Here is a 26,280-nt window from a genome sequence, read left to right on the forward strand (position 1 = left end):
CCCTGCAGTAATTTGTCAAATAATCATCTCCTGGCACATAGTTTTTTCTACAAAGGCACTAATGATTACAAGTATGATTAATAACTGAACTAAACTGTTGTTGCTGGGAAGTTCTCAGACGATTCAAGGAATCGTGACCTGTGTAAAAAACAATGTTAAGAACAACAGACGCTGATCGTGTCCCGCGGAAGGAATGCACGACCCGCAGTCCTGTTTCCTTTTCCCCTGCCATGCTTTTTTATTAGATCTCTGGATAGAAACCTTGCGTGGGTCATTCCCCGGTCAGCTGCTCATCTCCACTGTTGTTCCAAGCTTCCCAAGCCACCGCAGGAAGGACAGGAGGATTTCTTTAAGGATTGGTACTATTTATAAAATAAATATAAAAGCAGGCCTCCATTTTGCACAAGTGACGAGCCATGAGAACTCCAGCAGCTGTATATTTGTTGAACACCCGCCTCCTGTGAGTATAAATTGCACCTTACCGAGTAGAATAAAATACAGTCCACCAGAGACTTTGCTGCAAGGTGTAGCTGCTTGTCTGTGGGCAAGTAATGACTTGCGTTTTCAGCTGCTCCTTAGTAAGAGCCTTAGTAATTGGAATCAGTTATTCAAAACATCTCTAAATGTGATTTAAATGGCAAGGATTTAATAACATAGAAAGAAGTCATTACAGAGGTTCAAGCAGGGGAGAAGGGAATTCCGTTTTTCAGAGCAGAGGGAGAAAAATAAAGCAATTACTTGATGTAAAGGCCAGAAACAGGACTCCTGCTGTCACGGAGAAATCAAATCTGTCAGCAATTAGTGGGATCTTAGGAGGCAAAGAACCCTTCAGTGTTGAACAGTGAATAAGGGGTTAGCAATTATATGAACTGATAAAAGTGTTCTGGTTTTCAAACAGCAGGTTAACAAGGCTTACTTTTTTCATAACTTCATGCAGATGTGATGAGTCACACTTTGTGACATTTTTCAGGAGGGCTGCATGCAAAGGTAAGAGAATAACAAAGCGCACTGCGTTGCCGTTGCGTCTAAGATGCTGCTGACTTCGTTACCCCAAAATGACACACAGCCCAGTGACCTGGCCAGCCCCGCTGGCTGGCACTTCTCACCGAGGCCAGGCAGCTCTCTCTAGCTTACTTAGCTCCGCAAAGGCTCTGCCTTTAGAAGTACTGCCATACGTGGGCACTAGTGCGGCCAAAAAATATAAAAAGTAAATTGGGTCTGATTCTGTCATGCCTTTGGCTTTCAAGGATGGGGCATGCTCTGAAATCCCAGCAGAAGGTGTTTATACCCTAAAAGACTGATCCTGGAATGGAGGAATTCATTCAGGGACACAGAAAACGTCGTGATTATGCCTTTTTAGTCTGTACTCTTGCTAACGCTATAGACGCTGCATAGATGTTACGTGACTCATTTGCACAATACAAATAGTATTTGCAGGAAACAGAGATGAGGGCACTTTCTCGGTACGCCAGAGGCAGAGCTAGAGCTCAGGATCATGTCCTTTTATTTATTTTCATAGGGAACTTTTTAAGCAACAAGAAACAGAAAGAGACTAGGAACTCAAGCCATCCAGCGTGTCCTGTGGTAGACACGCAGGGTAATGGTGAGCCTGGAAGACTTCACCTTCTCCTTGCCTCTCCTACCATGTCTGCAGGCACCAAAGCCCTTCAGAGCAGCAAACAAAGGAGCTCTGGCAGTTTCAAAAGGCTTTCTCTCTCGAAACAGTGGGATGAAGTGTGTCTAGACTGAGATGGAAAAATCCTCCTGGAATGTCTAAAGAAATTAGGCCTATTGAGATTAGCAGAGAAGGCCTTTCAGAGGGATCAACATACACAGAGAAGACTGCTTTATAATAACTTTTCTCTAAGTGCGGACTCCATCCACTGAAGCAAAAACCCCATTTCAGCCTGCAGCAGGCAAGGACTGGGGGCTGCTGAGCTCCTCCAGCAAGGTGAAGAAATAGGATCAGCATGTGCCTGCCCAGTGGGACACACTGGGGCTTATTCCCAGTCTGAGGTTGAAGGGGACCGGAGTGCTGGCTGTGAAAACCTGTGGTCTAATGCTCCAAGAAGGAAAGGTGCAGCTGGTCTGGGCTACAGTACTGAGCCTCACCTCATCTGGTATGCCTGGGAGTGAGGCATCAGCCCACCTTCTTGTGATTTTTTTGAAAAACTCCCTGATGTAGAGCTATGGTGGCATTGCAGAGCATAGTAGCATGCTGATGGGTGGTGTTGCAAAGGTAAGTTAGAAGTTGAGGAAAACCAACTCAACCAAAAACCCAATCCAGATCAAGATTTCTCTTATCTAAAAGTCTTACAAAGACATCCTGGGCAGAAGGGGAGATAATATAAAATAATTAAAAAAAAATCTGTTGAAATATAGTATTAACCTCCAAAGCCGTGCAAATCAACCTGTGAGCAGTGTTTGAGGGAAGCATTAGATCACCCCTGTAACCTAAATATCTTGGAAAACCTTTAAAGCAAATTCAGATCTACACATTCAGAATACCTAAATTCTGTTGAACTTCGTTCATTTCCTAAATGATTTTAAATTTAATATCTTCTTTAATATGTATTTTAAGTCCTTCGAAGGCTTGGAAACCACCTAAAAGATATCAGAAGAAAAACTCATACATGGGTACATCTCGGGGGGAGCCTGAATCATCAGGTGATTTGAGGAGTAATAAAATGCATATTTATTTTTAAAAATAATATAAATTCTTTTAAAGAAAATGCAAATTTCAGGAGTTTTTGTCCCATGCACTGCTCTGAAAATAACTGATTTTAGAATTGCATTGCAGATGAATCTGTGAGCACATCTGTTTGTGTATGGAAAGATAGTGGATGTACAGGGGAGAGAATATTATTTCCGAAACCTGAGCCCATCACCCTCTTTTCCTCTCCTGTGTGCTTACAGGACTGCGTGAGCTGAATATCACACTCTCTGTGAAGAATGGCATTTCTGATCCCTCCTGCTTTTTCTAGGATGAAGGAATACTTCCAGGGAGATTCACTTTCAAGTGAATTCGTCAGGTTGCTCTGACCCAGGTAAATCCTTTGGATGTCATATCAAATGCTTGAGATAGCTTCCCTTTTTAAGCACCTTTTGAACCCAGTCTTGAGTTTCTTCCTGAGCCACGATTTTTGGCTCACAACGTGTGCATTAACACACAATTACCTCTGCTCTCAAGAGCAATTCAGGTATTCATTATCTTTCCAAAGCAGTCCTTGTTTTAGGTATTTTACGATCTCACATTAAGGAAGTGCCAAACAGTCAGTGCCTATTGAAAACCAGAAGTATAAATCCTATGTACGTGAGTTTTACACCAGTCCTTTAACTGGGAAAGCACTGAGATGTAAGGAAACATTGCTTACCAAAAAGAGAGGTAGGAAAAAAGAGGCAAAGTCCTGGCCTGTGTGATGGACCTAGTTAGGGTAGAATGGTAAGTGTTACACATTCAACACCTCACGTTTTGCTTCCAGGAACTGGCAGCAAAATATCTCTTCTAAATCCAAGTATGTGCAAATCACCGACCCCAAGGAAAGCCCACACAGTGCTGAGAGATGCTCGTGAGTGTGCAAGCAGAAGGATGGCTTCCCACCTGCCATCCAGTAGGGCTGGAGCTGATGTCCATGGGTTTGGTAGAATTTCCTCAGTTTCTACTCCAACACCTCAGAATTTCTAGGAGGTCTCCCACCTTATTTTGGGAGAGTTGTATCCAAATTTATCAAGAACGAGATGCAAATTCCAGTCTGAAGTTTTGAGTTCCCTGCTTCTCTCAGAGCAGAGATCCTCAGGATTTATTTAAGAAGGAGCTGCCAGGAGCTGGTAATCTTGCTGGCAGTCCAGCTGTCTCTGAGGCCTTCTTGTCTGGGGAAAATTAGTAGCGTTTAGGGAAAAGCTTTGATGTAAAACAGCATAACTTCATATTTCTTTGAACTTCTTCAGTTTGGCTTCAGGACTGAATGTGGCACAAAGACCACACTTGTTGTGTAGCTCGCTGATTCCTCCTTGGTCATGGACAATTTCCAGATTTTTCTGGTGGTCCTTTCAGATACGACAGCAGCTGCCGTGGAGCAGTTAACTCCTCAGGAGGGCACGTGTTGCCCCTCCACGGTTCAGAGAGTGCCTATGAACACCTCCTGGGTCAGCCCAAAATCCCTTCCAGAAGGAGCTCACTGGAGACCCAGCTCATGGTTTTTTACAGCAGAGTGCCTCGGGACCTGCAGGCACTGAGAAGACAGTCAGGCAGGAGCTAGCATCTACGAGTGGCCGTGCCAGGACAGGCTGTCCCTTGACGAACAGCTCCCTGGAGGTGGTGACGGTGCTGCACACCCGCAGGGCCACCCGGATTCCTCTGGGGAAACCACCCTGACATCCCCGTTGAGCCATTTTCTCAATCGCTCTCGAGATTTCCGTAATGAAGATCTTATCTTTGGCAACGTTCATCCGAGGATATCCACAAACACTTTGCAAAACAGCACATGAGGCATCCGCTGCTACTGGCCACTCAGTAAACTGATTGCGTCAGGCCAGAGGAGAAATTTATTTCCTCCTGAAACAAGACCTCACGAAACCCCTCAGCTGGCTCTGCCGCCAGCTTTCCGTCGCATTGCAACCTCCGACGGAGGCTGGAGGTTTAAGTCAATCGTACTGCAGTTTGCCCATCATAAAAGGGATTTTTCACAGACTCAGGCTTAAGTGCAGTAGGCTGGGGGAGTGCCGCATCCGTTTCCCCCTTCCCGCACCCACTGTGGGCTTCGGCGTGGGGGTTCCTTGGTGGGGAAACCGCGGGGGCAATGCTTTTCAGGTACATCAGAAGCAGAGTTGCAAAACAAGCTATGATGTACAGAAAAAACAGAGGCCTCCGTGTTTCCAGAATTACTGTTTCAGCACTAACTGACTGCCTCTTGCAAACAAACAAGCAAGCAATAATTTTCTACATAAATGTGGTCTAAACCAGAGGTATATTGCTTTTTTAAAATGAAGCAAAAAGCAACGTTGTAATTGTTTAGAGCTTCCTAGGTTTAAAAGGGTAAGTTATTTCTGTGAGCTTTTAGTGAATATTGGAAGAATTTGAATTATTTTAACATGACACCGAGAAAGCCCTTCTTCACCTGAAAAACAGAAGGTGAACAAAATAGTTTCAAAAACTATTTCAGATTTTTTTTTTTTTCAATCGAAGGAAAAATAGAAGTATTTTTAATTAGGGCTAACTTGTCCCAGAGTGCCCAGAGCCCTCACCAAAATGCCAGCAGCTGTCCCGAGCCACGGCCACCCCCACGTGCAGCCCCCGGCACTGGGGCCAGGCACGCGCCCACCGGGTCAGGGCAAACGCAGCTGCCTGCAGAGCCGAGGCAGAAAGGCCTTACAGAAGCAACCATTATCCTATATACTGCTCATTAACGAGTCAAGTATTTTAAATTAATGCTTTGCCAGCTCATTTGTTTTCATGCGGGAAGAAAATCTTCCAGGGCTGTATTCACATAAATCACTTCTTTGGACAGGCTCCTGACGCTACAGGGCTGGTGGTGGGGAAGAATCCCCTTCGGCTGCAGCAAGCTCTGGTCAGGGCTTGGGTTTTTTTTTTTTTTTTAGGTGCTCCAAGATTAAAAATCAGAGCCTATCCATCATAATAAGACTTTGTTCTGAGGGTACCTGCTGTGGACACATCAGCGGCAGCAGCTGAGATAATAGCTGAGCAGGTGGTAATTATCATGATTAACTGCTGCTGTGTACCTTCAAATTTCAGGCAATTGCTGTGCTTTAGCACCCACCTTTATTGGGGGCTTCCCTGGGCTTTCAGTGTGAGCCTGTCTGCTTTATGGGATTTCGCAGGCTGTAAACTCTCTTTGGGCACCGGACTCTATTATTTGCATATAGCTGCTAAATAATGCTAGCAACAGCAGTTAGAGAAATTTGGCATTTTCCAAGCCGTACCTGCAGTCACATTTTCCAGCAGTCCAGCCACTTGTTGCACAAGCAGAGAGAAAACGAACTACAAGCGCTGATCTTTCTCTCTCTTAACCTCAGGGCTCCCAGCTTCGCTCCTCCCTGCTGCTAAATCACAGCTTATTGCTATTTTTACAAGAGAAGATTAATGGACTTAAATGGGCACAGGTAATTCTGCATTGTTCGAAGTCTCTTCAAATAGCACCTGCTGTAAATTCTTCGGTGCTCATTATCTCGGCAACACATCTCAGCCTTTAAAAAGTTTGTTCGGTGGAGGAGGGGTGTGAAGGGTCATGGTGCCCCAGGAGTGTTGTGAAAGTATCCCTGAGGTTTTATGGGTGTTCCTGGGGAGGGTTTGCTTTTGTGGGTTCCCAGCAGGACCCAACCCTGAGCATCTCGGAGGGGATGCACGTGGCTGCACCAGGGCTCGCCGAGGCTGCGGGAGAAATGCCCACGCTTATGGCCTCGTGAACTTTTTGCTTTAGTAATTTCCTCTTGTTCGGTGTGTTCAGCGCTCAGCTGAGCTTTGTTCCAATAGCTGGGGGGCGTGTGACTTCACCAAAATACAAAACACACTCACACAAAAAAAAGAAAATGGTTGAAAAATCACAATGACATGGTTGTGTTGGTAGCTTGTGATTTTTTGAAATGAAATGTGCCTAGACAATGAAAACTGAGCCAAGACACTATATTTTGCAAGCAACCTCTTTAGCCTCCAAAGAGGCTCTTTGGCAGAGCTGCACACCAGTAAGCTACCTGCCCCATGCAATCCCTTTTTTTTTCACTCCTAGGAGAAATGCACAATACGAAGGCCAACGTGGCGTTGGGCAGGCTGGCTCACATCACAGCAACGTGCAGCAGGTTGAACTGGATGGTTGTAAAGAAACAGCAGGTGCAAAAAACAAATGGCAAGCACAAGGGGACAACACAGGGGTGCGTGCACGGAGCAAGGCTGCAGCGAAGGGGCTGCAACTGCAGCACGGCGCAGGGGCTGGACTGAGACCCGTGCCCACACTGCAAACCAGCTGGGTAGGAGGGATGCAAATGAGCTGTGCCAGCGCGGGAAGTACAGGGCTCGTGTGCCTAACTAGTTGCAGGTGGGAAACCGTGGGCAATGTTTCAAGAAGTGGCTTTGAAAGTTGGCCCGTTGTGACCATAAACAAGAAACTAAAGAGCTTTACAGTATGTACTTACAGCTTTTAATTTTCTCTCCCTGTTCGCAGATATCTGAGTATCTCACACGCTGGTGGACAAGTATTTTGATTGTTCAGCCCTGGTTTTACATTTAATAGCCCCGCTACCTTCTCCCGACAGCGCCCGCGCTCTGCTCCCACATGTGGAACAGTTTACATTGCCCTTTTGCACAGCGGTGGAAGAGTCGGGCTCGGCTTGTGCTGCGAGCAGCAGCTCAGGCTCTTTCTGAAGCCCATCAGGAGCCCGCTCTCTCTGCCACAACTATCGCACAACAGGCGACACAGCACAGAAAAAGGACCGGGATCTGGCAGCGCTGCCTGAAAGCAGGATTTTCACCTATTCTGCAGTTATTCTGCAGCCCCGTGGCACCAAACATTCATTAGCAACCAGTGCAATTTTGGAGCAAGTTGTATTTACGCGCAGGGACAAGGACTCATAATCGTTGTCATCTACATATTGTTGTTTTACATAACAGCTGCAGTAGAGCAAGTGCACTTTGGTCAATAGTTTCATTTATAATAAAGTAATAAATTAGGAATATTTTTCCCTTGACAATAAGTTTTATGCCAAGATTTTATGTAGCTTAAAGCAAGTTGTCAATTAGGCTACTTAAATTAATTTTTGGCAGCAGTTAATTGGAGCCTAGAGTCTTTTGTCTTTAAACAGCTAATCCTAAACAAGAAAATACAATGATTAAATGTTTCTTAAACAATATTATTCACAGAATTTAAAATATAGCATTTAATTAAGATTTGGACTTGTTAATCTCTCTCTCTCTCTTTTTTTTTTCTTTTTTGAGAGATTAATTTAAATTTCTTGAAATAAAAATGCTACCGTGACTCTGATTAAACTGGCTTACCACAGGGCTATGGTCTGAGACCTTGCAACACTTCCACAGCTCTTATGCCCAAAGGCAAAGGATTTTGGATTCATTTCTAAAGAGACATATTTTGTCCTTTCAGAGAAGAAGGACATTCACCTCTGGAGCTCCGGACCTCTGAGTTGTGTTCGCAGGATAAAAATGTTGTATTATTGCACGTATGTTCTGGTAAATGCTCTGAATAAATACAAGACTTCAGTGAGCAACCCCAACATGGCTGGCTTCTGGGCAGAAAACCAAGACTTCTTAAAACCAGAAATCATGGAGGTTTACTTCAAAAAGACCAGTAACCAACAATTGAGTCCAAGGCTCTGATTATTCTAATGTGTTTCCTATCAATGAAAGTAAGGCAGCTAGAGAGAGGTCTCCCAGTCTTGATTTTAATTTTTTTCTAGTTCTGGAAATCTGCTGTATTCCTGGTTAAATGTAACACATGGTATCATGATTTGAACAGAAATGAGTTCTGATAGAACAATAGTCCTGACTGAATCTCTCATTTATATCCACAATCACTTCTGAAAAAGAGAGTGAGTTATGGCACAGATCTTTGGTACGTTACACAGGAGTTAAGATTAGATAATCATAAAGCTTCCTACTATGAAATCCCTGAAGATAATTTGTAATTAATGAATTAATTAAAGAACAAAAAGATGCATTCTCAGTGATAAGTGTATCTAGTCACCTTCTTCCTCATAATTCTGGCCGTCAGTGCCTCCTTTACCAACAGAGAATCTACAGCAGGCAGACTGCACATGTTTGAGACTTTCTGGAGCAAGAGCCCATTAGCTCAAGTACCCTGCATGGACATAATCACAGAAAGGCAATCACAGAACACCAGACACTTGCAAAGAAGGAGGTACAGACACGTGGAGAGAATATTGCCAGCTTTGGGGCAGCTGGAGATCTCACGCCATATTTCCCTGTCTGCTCTCAAGGAGTATCTGGGGCTCCACACACAAAATGCAGGATCTGAGCTAGCATTTCACCTGGCCCTCTCATTACCACTGCGACAGTCCGTGTGAGGGGAAACCCATTGCTACTGTTTTCTGGTGGGAAAATCCATTGCTAGAAAACTTGTGGACAAGGACAGCAGGTGGAAGCAGCTAGGGGGTATCCAAGCTTAAAACCAGTGAATTGCTATCAGTGAGCGATGTTAATGATTTCTTTCACAAGAGATTCACAGTAGCACCAGTCTGATGTATTCAGAAAGTCTCTCCTCATTTATAGGGTTTTACAGATAAACGGATGCTGGGTTCCTTAATTAACGTCTTCATGTGTTTGAGCCTTCCAGCTTTGCATTCTTGACCACCGCTTTCCAGACGAGTGGCTAGAAAATTCTTCCCTTCTTTGTTTTAAAATAATTTAAAAAATCATAATAAAAATAAAAAATAAAATGCATTCACAAGGCTCTAGCAATTGAATCTTCAAGAAAACCATCCAAATTCATGATTCATCCTAAAACCACAAGGAAAGCTAAGTATGCTGCTCAAGGCCATATGTCTCACAAAGAAGGAGCATTGGTTCTTAACTGGAAGCACTGTGCCTGGTTGTTATTTGAAAATTAATAGGACAGCTTCTCTGTTACGGTTGTGTTCTCTTATATCTCAATATCATCCAGCACAGCAGCACTGCAGCAGTCCACAAATATAAATAAATAAATGAATAGGCAAATAAATAAAAGAAAGTGGGAATGTCTGAAATCAAATGTGAAATGGACTAGGCTCCTCTCATTGCTCAAGCTGATTGAAATGCAGAACAGCCTTTTCAGTTATTTAAAAACAATTTCACTTCACTTGTGAAAAGCTGATTTTTGGTCTGAGACACAATGATTTAACTTTTAATGAAAACCCACACATTGGAAAGATAGTCATCAAATATGGAATCAAAATATAGTATCAAGATCAAATGCTTACTCATGGGCAATTGCTGAAAAAACCTTGAACTATATAAATTAAAAACAGATGCTTTAAATTAAAACACATAAATTACTGATGCTGATATCACTATAAATTTCAGTGATGAAAATACATTACTCAAGACTTTAAGGGAGACTCTAAAGGTTACGTATAGGAGTACTTTGCATTATTAAACAGAGTGTCACTTGAAGAAGTTCCCTGAAAAAATGTAGGAGGTAAAGTATCTCAGATTATTGTGACATGATTCAACTACTAGTGCTGCTTTTTATTCTGAATAGATGTTGTATATCTTGGACATTTGTTTGTTCAGTTTCTGGTGCGTATTTAGTGTTTGAACATAGAACTCTGTGTAGCTTGTTCTGTTTCCATCTGGACATATATTTTCTCCCTATCCCCTGTATAGAGAATGCAGCTGGAACCAGTAACATCTCTGCAAATGAACTGAACTTTTAAGTTCAACCATTGAATCATGCTTCAGGCTGCTTAGTGTCTTTCAAACTCTAGTGTAATTTGGTATTATTTCCACTAAATAATGGCCAAATCTTGTATGGAAAGCTTCCATGTCCTCAGGACAGTGGGCTAGTTAAAAAAATTTATCCAGCGTAAACATTTAAAAACAAAAAAACAAAATGAAGTTTTATTTATAGCTCATTATTTTAGAATGGTGACATTTACCTCAGGCTGGAGTATTAGAATTTTGCATTAAGCAGTTTTGGTTTTGAACTATCTGAAACATCTCAGTAGTGTTGAAAACCATGTATCAGTATAATAAACAGATGTTATAAATATATAAAATGTGTATACATGTACAGCTGAACTATGTGAGTTCACATGCATGTGAAAATAGACATTTTCTTAAATACACATATATGAAGTACATTTTATTAAGAAAATTCAAATTTTCATATATTTATTCATAGCTTTTTATATGAAGACTTCTTTGGTTTCTTTTAAACCATTTCAGACTTTTCTATTATGACCACCCAATATTTATTTAATATTCTATATCTAGTAAACTGTTTCTCTTCTAGGACTTTACTAGATATAGACAAAGTAATGCTTAAAGAGAAGAAAAATCAACTCATAAAAAATGCACCTTGTAAATAACATAAAATATTTGTTCATGAGTTTCTCTGAATTCTGTTTGTATTATTATTTGTAACAATGATACAGTCAGTGGGAATGTAGCATTGACAATTGATGTAATCAGAATTTGAAGAGAGAAAAACGATGGAAATTCCATGACATTTTTCCATTCTGCAATATTTGTAGACCATCTGTGGTACTTGCAGTCCTTGACTTACAAAGTGAGAGCACAAGGTTTTCTAAACTCCCTTTCTAACACACACACCAACTTGTATTTCTGTGTGAAGGAAGAGATTTTTTTTTTTTTTTACTGTAAATTGACTTTAGATTCTTGATGGTTGAACTGCCTGAAGATAAATTGTTGGTTTTGGACATCCAGCTATCATTAATTTATCAAGGGATCGGGTGTCAAACCCTTCAGGCATCTATGTAATTATTGGAACATCAAGTTACAGAAACAGAAATTTATACATAAGGGTTTTTTTTTTTTGTTTGCTTGTTTGTTTTTGTTGTTGTTCATTTAAAATACTAATTGTAAACAGTAAAATTGGTCTCTTCAGTAGTGAAAATTATTCATTCACTGTCTAACTCAGTCAGCTGCACTCTATCTCTAAAACCAGAACTCAAGTGACCTAGCATAGTTGGCAAAACCCAGCTGATTTCCCGTGATGCTTCTCTTCACATGTAAAAATAGCTTAAAAACAGATTCTTATGTCAGGAAGCTCTACCAGATTATCTTCAATAACCTGCTGAGAGGATTTCACCAACATGCCATATATTACACCCAATTACTTTTCTGTAATTAAATCATATCTTCCAGAGAACAACCAAGCTAGAGAGCCCCCAGTTTCCCTGACAGATTTTGCCCATGGATAATCTGCAGCACTGTTAGAAACATTTACCTTACTTGTAACTGAAAATCACACAGTTATAATATCAATTTTTTTAATTTTTTTTTTTGTCTTTACACCCATTTTCAAAAGATGCAGAAAAATGCTTAAGATACAGTGTCAAGCATTGCTCCCACTCTGCCTGCACTTCACCCTCCTGGTGACCACCACCCTCCACCACTTCAGCAGAACAACTTTTTAAAAATGAGACCATGTATTTTCCTAATCCACATTTTGTCATTCTTCCTTTCAAGCTTATGCAGCAATTTGAAGCTGTGCTAACCTTCCTATGACCTTGAAAAGGTAAGGGAAAACCCTATGTTAACAATTCTTCTCTCTCCTTATTTGGGTAAACTAGAAGCCATGAGAGCCTTTTATTGACTTTCACTATAGTTTTCACCCTTGGCAGTACAACTGAACCTGCCCTGACCTCTTTTGACCAAGCGCCTTTGTCCAACAAACTGTTCAAAGCATCTTGCAGCCAGATGTGAGCCCCCACACCCTCGGTGTATAGGCTTGACTGTACAGATCTCCTGCTACCTCCCCTGACTGCTTGTACCGCCAGCAATTGCCTTCAGCTTGCTGCCAGCTGGCCTGATTCTGAGATAAGACCCACTGGCCGGGTTAAGAAAATGACACCTGATCGTGGGGCTGGTCTTGTTCCCATGAGCTGCACCCTCTCAGAAGGCTCAGTTGTGTCTTGAAAAACCACTCCATGCTGGAGGAAATAAAAGCAGCACCTTCCACAGGCTGTGTGAGGTAGACATTCAACCTCCTCTCTTCTTCTAGCAGGGTTTGCTCTGCATGTTCCCCAAAAGGAGCAGAAGACTGCATTTGCAACCCCACCAGCTACAAAAGGGGAGCAGTGAGGATGGGAAGAGACTCAAGAAAGCACTAATCTGTGTCATGTAGTATGCTTATCACTGAATAAAATAACATTCTCAGAGTGGACAATCTCTCAGCCTGCTTGGCAAGAGCTCACGAAGATCTCATGCATTGTTCTATATTGGTCTATCTCAAAGACCATTCATGCAAACTCCTTGTATCTTATAATTGATGTGCATAGGATGTTCAAACTCTTTGTATCTTACAATACATCGGTGTGCCCGGAGCTTGGGTACTTGGTTAGGCAGCTAATTTTGATCTCATGGAAGTCAGGGTGTAGACAAACCCATCTGAGTAGAGGTACACAGAAAGAATCAACAACAATCTCTTACTTAAGTCTTACAGAGCTTACACTGACTTCTGTAGACTTTGGATTAGATGTAGGCTTCAGGGTTGTTATCAGCTTTTATAATATGAAAACTTCTTTGAATCACATTTTATTTCTTGTGTTCTTTGCATTATTTTGTCCCAGAATTCTATGAGCAAGTGTGTTGTGGTTTTTTTTTGTTTGTTTGTTTTTCTTTTCTTGTTCACCAGCCATTTTGACCACTTTCCAGTCTTTTGCCCTTGAATGGATAAGCAGAACAAAGTACTTCTTTCAGTCCTATTTTGATCTTATTTTGACTCATTTCTCAATACACTTTGACATTCCTGTGTCTCTCAGAAACAGTTGTTTGTCAGCCTTATCCCTGACTAACGCAGTATTGAAAACCCCAACACTATTCACTGCAAAGAGCACTTCTGACTTCTTGTTTATTCTAAGATTCTCCTTATACTTAGCTGCCATCTCTGTCTCCCTGCTCCACTTGACTATATCCAACATCTGGAAAGCAGATCAATCCCTGAAGTCAATCTGACTCACATTATCTGGAAATAGCCTTGTTCCATTATAACAAGACCTTCACTGCCCCATTGCCTTCATGGCTGAAAGACATCTCAGCCAATGGGGGCATGGATTAATGTCCTGAAGGGAAAATGTGCAAACCTTCTAACGAGTTTTTTTTCCTCTATATAAAGAACCATCAGCAATGAAGCTTCCTTGTAATTCTTCAGTTAAGCACTCAAAATTATCATTATTACTTTTTTTTTTTTTTTGAGGGGGGGGGGCAAAAATGAGACCCATGTAGGAAAAAAATGTACTCTAAAAATACCCATTTAGTAACAAATTCTCTAAAAGAGAATGAGTTGCTACCAGGTCTGATCTACAAGTCAACCAAACCCCTGCCAGTAAATACTGACATATCCCCACCTGGCAAAAATAAAAATGGGTATTTGAAAGTTTAAATATTCACATGCCTATGAGATTTTCAGCCAACCCTACAGGATGTAATATTGCTGATAGTCCTTAAAAAAAGGCAACCAAAATATGAAACCTTCTTTCTCACCCCTTCGACCCCCGTCAACACTGTTCATTTGGATCAGGTGTTTTTGAAGTTTGCACATGGCAGTCTCATTTGCATTTAATGTCCTTCAGATTACTTCCTTTTTGTTGTGCTAAACACCTCTCTCAGTTGAGTCTAATTTGATGAGGTCATGCTGTGACTCTTGACCCTGTGGGTTCTAAATGAAACCATCTGACAAAAAAGTGAGTAGAGTGAGTCTTTTGCCTGTTCATGGACATTTGATATTTGCAGATGTGCAGCAAGTTTTACAGACAACTTTTTTTGCCACGCTAACACTTGATTGGAGAGGTGGAAATAAGCAAATTCCTAGAGAGAGTAAAATATTCCAAAAATAAACAGGTTGTGGTAGTCCAGTCTCCACAACTCCACTAGCTAAAATAAAAATAAATCATAAGAAGTAAGTATGGCCCATTACCTAAGTCAAGGGAATCCTAAATTCTAGTGAAGTTTTTCTACCCCAATAATGACTTAATATCTTAGGGTTTCCTTCCAATGTCTGTGAATGGACACACCTGCATGTCTTGGCATGGGGACACGGGGACTGTCTGATGGCTCGGAGGTGCTCTTTGTACACACTGGAAGCCTCCACCTGCTTGGGCTGATGTGCCCATAAGGAAAGGCTGAGGAGGTGCATATTTATCTCCAGTTGTCTACAGCCTGTATTACACAGAGGGTCAGTTTTGATGGTCTCGCAGTCCTCATTTGGCCTTAAAAGTCTGGGTCTGTTACTACAGCTTTGAAATTCTCTCATGTACTGATCACTTCATTCCAGGCTAATTTTATGTAGAGAGAGTCACTGGAACACTAAAACGTAAAGCCAAAAAAAGTGCCAAAATATTATTCCAGACTCTTCTGGCCCCAAAATAGATCCAAGTTTTACTAGAATTTTATGATATAAAACTGGAAAAGGAAATCAATAAACTCAGAAATTTCTTCAGTGTTCTCTGCTCATCACCCATTACTTTGCTAGGCTGGAAGTGAGACCGTGCTTAAATAGTATTTGGGTTTTAGCCAAAATACACTGAAACTGTCAGAAAGACCTCATCAGTGAATGTTAGATGAGGCCATATATTCCTTTTTATTTGTAACTCTTCCCATGCCAACGCTCCCTGCTTCCACATACACACATAATTTTCCCTATGAACTCTGTGGCTAATTGTTCAGCTGCCTGTGGTATTGCATGGCCTCTGTAGCAAGACTATTTCAGACTTATCTGACTGTAGTAAATCATCTTGAGATATACTGTAATTAAGTAGGAATATGCAAAGCATCAGGCAGATTATCTTTGAAATGCATGAAAGTACATTATATTATAAAAAAATTAGGAAAATCTGTAGGTCATATATTCACTAAACTCCTCTACCTTATATGAAAATGAGTCATTTTCCGTCATACCCTGAGGGTGAGGAGGCAGTCAAATGAAGAAATAAAAGACACTGCTAGTTAAGAAGAGCAGACCATGCCAAATCACTAATTAAAATTTAGATTTTTTTTTTTGTGTGTGTGTGTGTAGAGAGCAGGTGCATATGCTAAAAGCTCTTCCAGAAATGGACTAACTTTTACCTCACTTTTTTATAAAAAAAACTATTTTACAGACCTGTGTAAGAGTCTCAAATACTGAATATATTATTGAACCAAATTATTAGAGATACACATGTAAAGATGGAGTGTTGAGAAGTGCGTCTTAATTTTCAAAGAGTATTTTCAATTAATCTGGCATCTTCTGAAAGAATAGGTTAAAAATCAATTTAAGAATCATTTTAAAACAGTATTTTTGATCAGATTCTATTTATATTATTCAGGAATGAAGATGTGTAAATAAATTTGGCTACATTTTTACACAACTTTAATTCCTGCAGTTTCAAGACCCCAAGTCTTTTTAGTTGTCCACTAAATTACCCGTGTACCTTATAACAAGATAGAAGAAAGTCATCTTTGCCCTGTTCATTGTGATAGTCCTCTGAAACTTTAACTACCTGAATCTAAGCTATTATATATATATCTATATATAGTTTGTGTAGACAAAACGGTAAAAAAGGTTCTTTAGAAGTAAATGTCTGAGATTTTGTAATATTTTGATGTATCCATTTCTATTTACGCATCTCCAAATCCTCAAAATTATTTGGAATATCTGCAATCCCACTGCCTTCAACAGGAATCACAGGACAAATTGCAGGAGGAACTGTACCAGGTCCTCATCTGAGAGAGGCTGCAAACCCCTAACTCCACAGGAAGACAACAGAATCTAAAGAACACACCAGCTACAATGTCCACCCCTTGGGTACTCGCAGCTGTATGGCCCAAACTAAGGAACAGAGTTTTAAGCAGCAGCTCGATATTACGGACAACTTGGAAAGATGAGATTCTGCTAGGGGTAAAAAATGCATACATGTATATTTATAGTGGATGATATTTTAAAATAACCGTTTCAACTTAGAAAAAAAAAACTAAACTTTCATCTGAGCACATTCTGGATTACAAACAAAATGCATATTCATCAGGATTATAGCAAATTTGGGCCTAGAGAAAGACTGGGATTTTCCTTGTGTTTTGTACACTGCAAGAGAGGTGGGCCAGAAGCACATGCATGCCTGCTAGCAAGTGAAAGCCTGCTGATACCTAAACCATTGGGGGCTCTTTCCAAAGTCATTTATCCTTATATTACTTGAAGATTACTCATGTAATCCTGTTTGTAAAGCTGAATGAAATTGTAACATACTTCCTACAAATACTCATCTGAATCCTTAAATGATATTTTCTGACTGTGTTCACATGCCCTTGGTGTTTACTTTTCCAAGGAATTCTTGCAGATGAATTGACAGGCTCAGAAAGAACCATTTTTCAGCAAACATTCTTGAATACTACTCTTTGTCTGAGTTTTTATAATTATTATTCATATTACAGAGTTATTCAGAGATGCCAATCAGGCTACGAGCCCTATCACGGCAGATCAAATTAAAATGACAAGAATTGTACCAGAAACCTGATCCTATGTATAACACTCTCAATTACATGCATGGCTCTTCCCCATGGAGGCAGAAATCAGCTGCTTCTGTAACACTCTCAGCTGGGTTGGAAGAGACATTAGACAGTAAAGATTTCAAGTGAACGAACAATGCACAACATTAATCTTCCTTTAAATCATGAATTTAGCTATGAAGTAATGCCGGTTAAAATGATCTCAATAGGTCTTCTGTGAGGCTCCCCTTCATCTGAAATATTCTGGTTTTCATGGTGACAGCAGATGTAAGAAATTATGTTGCCAGTGTATTATGCCACCATGCGAAAATAATAAAATAAAATAAAATAAAATAAAATAAAATTATATTAAAAAAAAAAATCTCACAGAGTGGAGAGCCAGGGAATTTAATGAAACCTGTTCAAATCAAGGCATGCATTAGGTGGACGAGATCTGGCACCATTTTCTTGAAGCCAGGATCTCTCAGTTAATAAACAGGGAAAACTCTAATACAGACCTCCACTAAGGCACTCCTCTGATACCTCCTGTCCTGGAAGGGTGCTGCCTGGCAAAGCAAATAAAATCAAGTCACATGACATGCATTTTCCTAATAAAAATTTCAAATAAAGATAAAATATCAAACGGCAAATTTGAAGTCCTGAGCAGAATAAATTTGGAAGCCATATCCATTTCAAAAATCCGCCTCAAAATTCAACATAGTTGGCAGCTAGGAATAATAAAACAAGACCATATGGACTTGGATCAACCTATTAAAAGTATGCTATTCTGAAGGGCTGAGTCCAGCTTCTCGGATATTATCTGCCTTTAGTGACCTTGAGACGTGACCATTTGATTGCACCAAAGACAAATTTACCAGGTTCACTTCTTCACTTCTTTGAACTGCTAATCTTGGAGTATCCCTACAGTACTAATTTCAGCTAGGATATTTACTAGGAAGCTGTACTACTGCACTGTTCCACAATGGCAGAAAGACTACGGCAAACAAATTCTCACAATGAACTTTCAACACAACTAAGAGAGGAGGTACGCTGAGGAGGGAGAGGCTCGTTCATATTGCAAATCTTATTTAAGCTGTTCATTTTTATCAGTGTAGCTAAACTTTTTATTGACTTGTGACAGCATTTTAGGAGTGATTTCACTTCTCGGGGGATCATTGTAAATATTTTCTTTGTCTGAAGCTGTCTTAGAAAGCCACCCTCCCCTCCAAGAAATTACTGCACTTGGAATCACGTCTTGCTTAGATCACAGCTAAAACCATCAACAGCCTGGTCTGCTTCCCTACGGGCAATCAAAACTACTGATGATGTGGGAAAAAAAAATGCTTGCCTGAAAGAAAGAAAAAAAAAAAAAGAGCCTAAAGACCCCATTTAATTTGCACTAGAGCAAATTTCTCACCTGGCAGAGCAAGAGCGCCCAACCCCAGAGGCAGCTCCTGCCCTACTCTTGGTCCACCTTTCCTCACCTCATCCCCAGGTCTGTGACATTGTGGATGCCCGTGGGGCCAGCTGGCAGCTAATGGTGGCCCGTGGAGGGTTGTGGAGAAGGCTTCCCTGCATGCCCCCCACCCGTCAGCCCAGGCGTGTGGTCAATGGGCAGAGGTTCCACGACACGGCTCTTGGTGGAGGCCCCAGAGCGGGACCTCATGCTCAGAATTCATCTTCCTTGTTGGTCTGAAACAGCCCTGGTTTGTCAACCCCCAGGACATGTTGCAAAGCACATTTGTTTTCCCAAACTGAGAAAAACTGGGAGAACTCTGGCAAGAGATCACAAAGAATGGAAATTTCTTTTCATCTGCTAGGTTATGATTTATGTTAATGATTGGGCAAAGGAAGGAGGGGGACTGGAGAGCAGGCTGTCTGTAGGGCTAGGAAATCTCTCCAGACAGAGCACTCAGCACTGGTGACGAGGGAATGCACCTTCCCTGCAAATAAATAAACCACAAAGGAGCAGGTGGGTGCATGGCAGATCCAGCCGACAAAATCCTCTCTCTGCAGAGAGCGCAGGAGAAGCAATCGTTGCTTCTCATTGCAAATTGTAGCCAGAGCCATGGCAGGGCAGGCCGAGAGAATCCCAGTCTCTGCAGAGATCCCCTGTGCAAAATGTTTCTTCCAGTTTTGCTCAGGAGATCAGGCTTTGGCTACAAGACACAGGCAAAAGTAAATGTTCAAATACAGTGACTGTTAGTATGGTAGCAAAGCTCCTCTTTCCCTCTGCCTGAGTGAATTTCTTTCTGCAATTTTTACATACTTTATTACACTGATCTCAAATTCTTTAGCACTGTAAATTTCAAGACCGAGACACAAATAAGCATCTCCTAGACTTACACACACATATTTTTCAATCCCACAGAACTTATCCACACAACTTCAGATGCAGATTATTTCCAGTTCATTGCTATCTAGGAGATGGTGGAAGAAGTGGGGAGGTGAAGGAAGGAGAAAATGGCAGGAGAAAGGCCCAGACATTGACACACTGCAGCCCAGATCTTCCAGGGAGTTCATGGACAACAAGGTCACACAAATCCCAGTGACAAGTCTTTTACTTATGAACTGCCTTTGAACATCTTGAGCCAATCAAATGAAAACATTGCTTGCCAGACACTCTGGAGCATTGCAGACCTGGGCCACTCTACCTTAAAACTTGTTTGCTCCCCAAACTTTTCAGCTTGGTACTTTGCCATACAAAAAACAAATACATATGGTACTTTGCCATACAAACAAAGCCTCTATACCACAAGTGCAGAGGATTTGTCTCTGCTTGGACTGACAGTGCCATTCAGTCCAGGCTTACTGCTCGTGGTCCTCAAACCTTCCAAAAAGATCAGCCTCACTGGGATCAAACATAACTGACATCATCGCCACTCCCACCTCTTTGCATCCCTAATCTCACACCTTTCTCCAACGGGGCATCTCTGTTCCTACACAGCTGTGTACCCCAAGTGTCCGCAGCCCTGTTTCACCAGCTTCAGCTCAGAGACACGGGACTTCCATCAGAGAAGAGGGCCCAGATGACTCACAGCAGATGGAAAGGGTGTAGAAGCTCAGTAGGAATGAAATGGTAGCTCCAAACGGACCTGTTAATGGGTGATGCTGCCCACCCAGCCCCATGTCAGCAGAAGATACTGTAGCAGAGGTGATCTTCCGCTTAGCAAACCCTAAGGCTTTACCTTAGTATGAATGTTCCTTTCTAAAACCACCGTGAAAACATCAAAAAGAAAACTTACATCTGAGAATCTTAAGGACTTTCTGCACATTAATTAACCCCGCAGCACCCAGAGTGAGGCAGGGAAGTGTGTTTAAACCAATTACATGGAAGATGAAGAGGAGGAACTGGGGGAAAAATGCCTTGCAGATGTGGGGAGTGGAACCCAGGCTTTCTGGCTCTCGGTCTCGGATTGGCTTCCCCGGAGAACTGGAAGTGAAACTTTCCCTGTAGAGCTGTCGCTCTGTAAAATCAGCTTGGCAGTGTGTGACAGACATAATCCTTTTCCCATATGTTTTATTTTCTATAAATAGCAAGACATCTCATTAGCATTCAGGAACTTCGTAAGATAAGGAGAGTGAACAAACAAACAAATATCCAAACTATTTCCAGAGAATTGCTTAAAACCCCATGGAGCCCAGGAGGACAGAATAGGATTTAGCCTTCTCGCTTCTGATTTCCCATCACCTGCATCACCCGTGACTGGGCAAACACTTCTGCAAACTGCAAGAAGCAGTTGAACCCCTCACAACACCCTGCACCACTGCTGGTGAAACAAGCCCTGCAACACGCACACAGAGTATTTTGGTTGGGTCATATCACAGAAACCGTGTAATCCCACCTCAGTCTTTGGCAAACCACAGCCACAAGACAGAGCGATGAAATATTTTTCACGTTTCTGACATTCGTGCTCCACACTGTAACAATCGTAACCTTCTCTATATTCCTGTGAAACGACAATGGTTTTTTTTACCATCATTATGGAAAAGTTACAGGAGATTTGCGTGAACCTCCCATGTTTCCAAAGATACAATACTGCTGGGATTGTTCTGAACAGTTTATCATGGTATAGCCTTGCAAATTAGAGAGTGATATAGTCTGTCCTTGACATTAAACTTGTAATATGCACACTCTCAATTATTTTAGTCCCAATTAAAATAATCTTTCAGACAATTAGACTAGGAAAAAAAAAAAAAGACTATTTTGTATTTGATTATTGGCTGAAGGTTTCTTAAACAGAATAAAACATGCAAGAACTGCCACACTAAATTGGATGTGGAACCATTTTGTCCAGCACTTTTCCCAATATTAGATATCAAGAAAAAATTTACAGGATCGTGAAGAGAAGCCTGCATAATGAAGAGTAAGAACTAGAAAGCAGCAATTCAGTTTCATCTGGAAATTTGAATTTTCAAAAATAGCGTTTTGTTTGTTTGTTTGTTTGTTTTTCCAATTCACAAAGAAAATGAAACTTATGAAGGAACTGCAGAATAAAGAAAGGAGACAAAAATTCCTAATGAAACAGGCACCTAAGGTGGAAGAGACTACCCAGGGTGAATGAATTGGTACTACAGCATTGTGAGTGCAGATCAGTCAGTCTCTTACCCTCTTCAGCTCAGAAATCTTCCTCAAAGTATATGAAAATATATTTCAGATATGACAAAATGGTATTCCTCCCCACAGAAACAACAAATTATTTTTTTCTAACCAGTTTTGAACAGTTAAGGAAAATTTTAAGACCAGTTCCTTCCTCATCTGATTAACATCTCCATTTGTTGCCTTTAAATATCACTGGACACCTTGTTTTTTGTATTATACAAGTTGGTAAGAGAACCACTGAATGTGCCTTTCGAACATATCGATTTTAGGTCACCTGCTTTTTATGCTTTCTCTCTCAAGAATAAACCGTCGCATTCTGCATCCCACAGAAAGCTCACAGTGGCTCCAGCTCCTGCAGTTTCCAGTCTGTAGAGCGCTCCTACACCTGCTGCAGAACCAGGCTGCTGCAGGACATGGGTTAGCCATTGAACCAACAAACAAGGACCATCAGGTGTTGAAAGAAATGAGGGTGCACACACACACTTACATGGTTCTTTCTCACAGGAATTTCTGGACTTTTAAAGGATTTTCAAGAGTATGAGGTCCCACAAAAATCTTATTTCCATTCTAAGGTATTAATGATTCATTCCATCAGTGATTAAAAATAACAGGCTGGGGGTAGGGTATAAATATACCAAGGCTCTTTTTTTGATAAGAACTACCAAAATCATGGGGAAAGGGGGGTGGGGGGGGTGGGGGGGGGCGTATCTAGCATGCCGTCATACCAAAATTATATGAATGCCTAACTCCAGGAGGATAATTACAGTATAACACAACTTGAAATCTTTTTCATCTGTCTGTCAGGATCTTTTTCCCATAGCAATGTTTTGCCAGAGGCCAGCAAACAGCTTTAAAAAACAAGCATTTTTTCTTCAAAGAGGATATCCATGATTACTGTATGATCTTAGGAACAACTGTAAAGCTCTGGATAAGATTTATCTTTGTCATTTGCCACGAGCACACAGCACTCAGATTCACAGCCACCCTGGTCTGTTCCTGCATCCCCATCACCCAGCTCCAGGTGTGGTTTTTCGGGAGGGCTCTGACACCAGGGTGGGCTTTTGGGCTTCAGCATCCGCAGTCTCATCCATGGGCCCCGGGGGGCTTTCTCTCTATTCTTGTCCTTTCTCCCTCCTTTGAGGTTTTAGGAACAATTTATTTCACCATCTCTCTCATCCCAGGTCTAGGGGTTTCTCTGGTTAAAAGCTTTCTTAGGGAAATTGACCATTAAGGTCTTAGGAGCCTATTTTACAGTGCACAATGTGAAACACATAGCTATATACATATTATTCTTCTCTGGTCTCCAGCTATGGTTAATTTGAGCAGCGAATCACAGCCTCCTAGAAGATAGATAGAAAAAAAAAAGTAGGAAAGTGCATAGGAGGGTAGGCAGGTATGAGCTGAAGCACACACAAGTGTCTTAAAATATCACAATATTCTCCATGGGAGCCAACACAAAAACTGCTCAGAACACCAACAGAATATTTTCCAGAAATGGTAAGATAATTAAGTATAAAATGACTCTTTTGGAAACAGCTAAGTTTTGAAATTAAGCCTTGGAATATCTCTATATAGAAGCACAATTATGATTTTTATTAATTGTTTCCACAGTAGAAAATTCCACGATCAACTAAGCTCCCAGAAATTTAGCTCTCATAGATAAATATTTCCATGCTTGAAATGAGTTTTGTGAGGGAAAATCTTTACTTTGGCTAGTAAATATATCAGAGGTAATCAAACTAATAAAAATAATTATAAACTAATAAAAATTAATATTTTAGAAATGAAATAAAACACAAAAATTTCACAACTTGTTCCTAACAAATTGTACAGCTGACAGAACATCTTTCATCAGATTTCAAAATTTTTTTTGAAACAATTTCAGAGAAAATCAGTTTTTCTTCTTCATTTAACGTTGTCCTTTCTTCTCTTTTGCTTTATTGAGCTCAACCCATCAGCAGCCTTTGAGAGTAGATTGTAACTGAGAGGAGGTTGTTTGTATGAAATTACAAACTCCGGTTCATATTATGTGTTTGGCTCATGCCTAAACTTGCCCAAGATAAGCCTATTAAATAGCGTTCCAGACAGCAGCTCTGCCCAAGGGAGACACTTGTCAATCCCTTGGAAGACTACCCCTGGGACACCGTCAGGTCTGTCACCCTATGCCACCTTCAGTGTATGAAGAAAATGGTCTCGAATACAAGGTATGAAAAATGCTGAGCAGGTGAGCGAGATTAGAGGTCGCTGCTGGAGCAGGTGCCAAGGAGGCAGGTTGAGTTACGAGCATCGGACTTCACTCCATCTGCCCTTGCTGGAGTGCAGGGGGGTATACTCAGATTAATTTTGGATATTCAGGGTCTGCTAAGTGTAGAAGACAGTGTCTGCCAGGACATTGCTGTGTTCTCTAATATGATTGCTACTATGTTTGATATTTGAATGATTTCAAAGAATCCTTAAAAAAAATAAATGTTAAAATTTTTATGTGTTAAGCTCATTGCTTTGTGTGTGTGTGTGTGTTTGTTTGTTTTTTAAATAATCATGTTAAATTCATTGTTTTCCTCTCACATCAAGCCAGAATTAAACAGATCAGATCCTGCAGAGCCTTGGGAAAACACATGTAAATGACTGGTGGGAGTTAGGTAGTCTTAGAGGTCATGTCTTCGGAGGACCCAAGTGTGCCTCAGACCTCAGCCTAGAAGTGACCACTAAATTGCAGCCAGACAGACAAGCCAGGATCACATGGGACCACCTGGTGGATCAAATCGTGCATTTAGCGGCAATTAGACACGCTCAGGACAAGAGCAGCCCACGGGTGAATCCCCAGCATGGCTGGGCCCAGCGAACAAATGCCACAGCAGAGCCTGCCCTGCAGAAGATGTGGTGGAAGAGGCACTGGCTCTGCAGCACGCAGGACTCGGGCAAAACGCAGGACTTCAAAGGGAGTTTTGACTTTGATAGAGAGTGAGTAGGGGCTGCTGAAGAGGGACCTGTGCTACAGAAGAACCCAGCATGTGCTTCACATTTCAGAAATTATACGCAGAAAAAAAAGACTTCACAGATGAAGAAGAAAAAAAAAAAAAAGGAAGAAAAAAATAGCCTGCAAAGATCCTGGGCATCTCAACTTTTCTTAAGGTAGTGTTTCAGAACCCCACATAGACTAGGACATTGTAGCCGAAAACTGCAGTGTTTGCACTTAAATAAAAAATATACTTTTTATCCCATTTGGGCTTATTTAGCAACACCTCTCCTGAGACATGAAAGAATGCAAATAAAACATCCAACATGATCTTTACCAAATACAAATTAGATTAATTTGTCCTTTGGAGAATAACCTTTAAACGTTACAAAATACACAGTACTGGCTTCCTTGCCTATTTTTCTCTCTTTCACTATTTTCTTGGACTTTTGAAGCAGATTTTTGTTGAATAGATCATGCAGGATTATATAGTTATAGCTCTCTTTCATATATTTCAAAAAGAAAATCATAAATATGACCTCATATGTTAATAAATCAATTATGGAATGCTGTTTTACACATATGCTCAAAACATGACCTCTTCCAAGTTCTCCTAGAGCAGAAAGTTGGAGTTTAGATTTAAGGCGCTTTAGCTTTAAAGACACAGGGAATAACATTATCTGGTAAATATTAAGTAAAACAGCTTTTCTGTTAAGTTTTATCTTGCCTTCAGTGCTTTATTAAAGCTTGTTCAAGAACACCGTTTTAGTTACTCATGAATAAGCCTTGACCTTATTTTTCTTCTAAAACTAAAAACGGTGTTTATTTTCTGTACCGTACTTAACCACTTTTGAGTCATGAAGGGGTAAAGCAGAAGCAGCTTGAGTTTTATGTATGCTCTTTTGCACTCTCAGAGGCAATTCAGTGCTAAAACGTTTTCATTTCATGAAACAAAACAACGCTGGTGACTCATTTGTAATGAGGACTTGCATAATTGCTTTTTTGGGAGTTTGACAAGAAAAAATGTGCTGCAGCCAATCCATACAACTTTTAAAACTGTGTAACAAAAGATGCACAGAGCACTTTCTAATTCTATTTTCGTTTTAATTTTCTACTAAATTTCCTCCTGGGACTAATGTAAAAGTGTTAGCTTTATTGTTATCTACCTGAAGGAGATGAAATAATGCTGAATAACATTTGATATAAAATCACAACACCAACAAAATGCCCTCCATTGTTTTCGGTAGTCCCTGCATGGCTTCCACAGCCATGATAGCTGAGCGTGCCAACGTTTTTCCACAGCAACCTCCTCTCCTAGCCCATGCTTTTCTCCTGTTTTGGGGAACCAGTGCAGAAACCAAAAGCCAGACGCAGGAAGGGAACGTGGTCCATTGCTGGGCTTGGGCAAACGAAGGCACTGAAGGCAGTTTGCTTCCTGAAACTTGGAGATGACTTGAGATCAAAGGAGTTCAGAAACTGAGTTGCTCTTCCTAAAAACTACAGATATTTTTCTTTTCAGCCTCAAAATTTCCAGGTGCCTACAGCAGGGTATGCACT

The 26,280-nt window shown here is 41.0% G+C and overlaps 3 long non-coding RNA genes across 4 annotated transcripts; 2 read left to right on the forward strand and 1 right to left on the reverse strand.

The window, feature by feature from the left end:
* Window positions 1–3,429: 3,429 nt before the first annotated feature.
* Window positions 3,430–5,682, reverse strand: LOC308197148. Its single transcript, XR_013952631.1, has 2 exons — window positions 5,245–5,682; window positions 3,430–5,117 (listed from the first exon to the last, which is right to left on the reverse strand). It is a non-coding gene; the product is annotated as an uncharacterized lncRNA (long non-coding RNA).
* A 107-nt stretch (window positions 5,683–5,789) lies between these two features.
* On the forward strand, window positions 5,790–9,149 carry LOC308197147. 2 transcript variants are annotated; one of them, XR_013952629.1, is made up of 3 exons: window positions 5,790–6,120; window positions 6,744–7,049; window positions 7,176–9,149. It is a non-coding gene; the product is annotated as an uncharacterized lncRNA (long non-coding RNA). The 2 variants fall into 2 exon arrangements; XR_013952630.1 differs by having other exon boundaries at window positions 6,744–6,844.
* Window positions 9,150–10,073: 924 nt separating this feature from the next.
* On the forward strand, window positions 10,074–13,910 carry LOC308196915. Its single transcript, XR_013952499.1, has 3 exons — window positions 10,074–10,157; window positions 12,173–12,221; window positions 12,708–13,910. It is a non-coding gene; the product is annotated as an uncharacterized lncRNA (long non-coding RNA).
* Window positions 13,911–26,280: the final 12,370 nt, after the last annotated feature.

The sequence above is a fragment of the Anser brachyrhynchus genome (genome assembly GCF_964034855.1).
Source record: "Anser brachyrhynchus genome assembly, chromosome: 6".
Classification (NCBI taxonomy): domain Eukaryota; kingdom Metazoa; phylum Chordata; class Aves; order Anseriformes; family Anatidae; genus Anser; species Anser brachyrhynchus.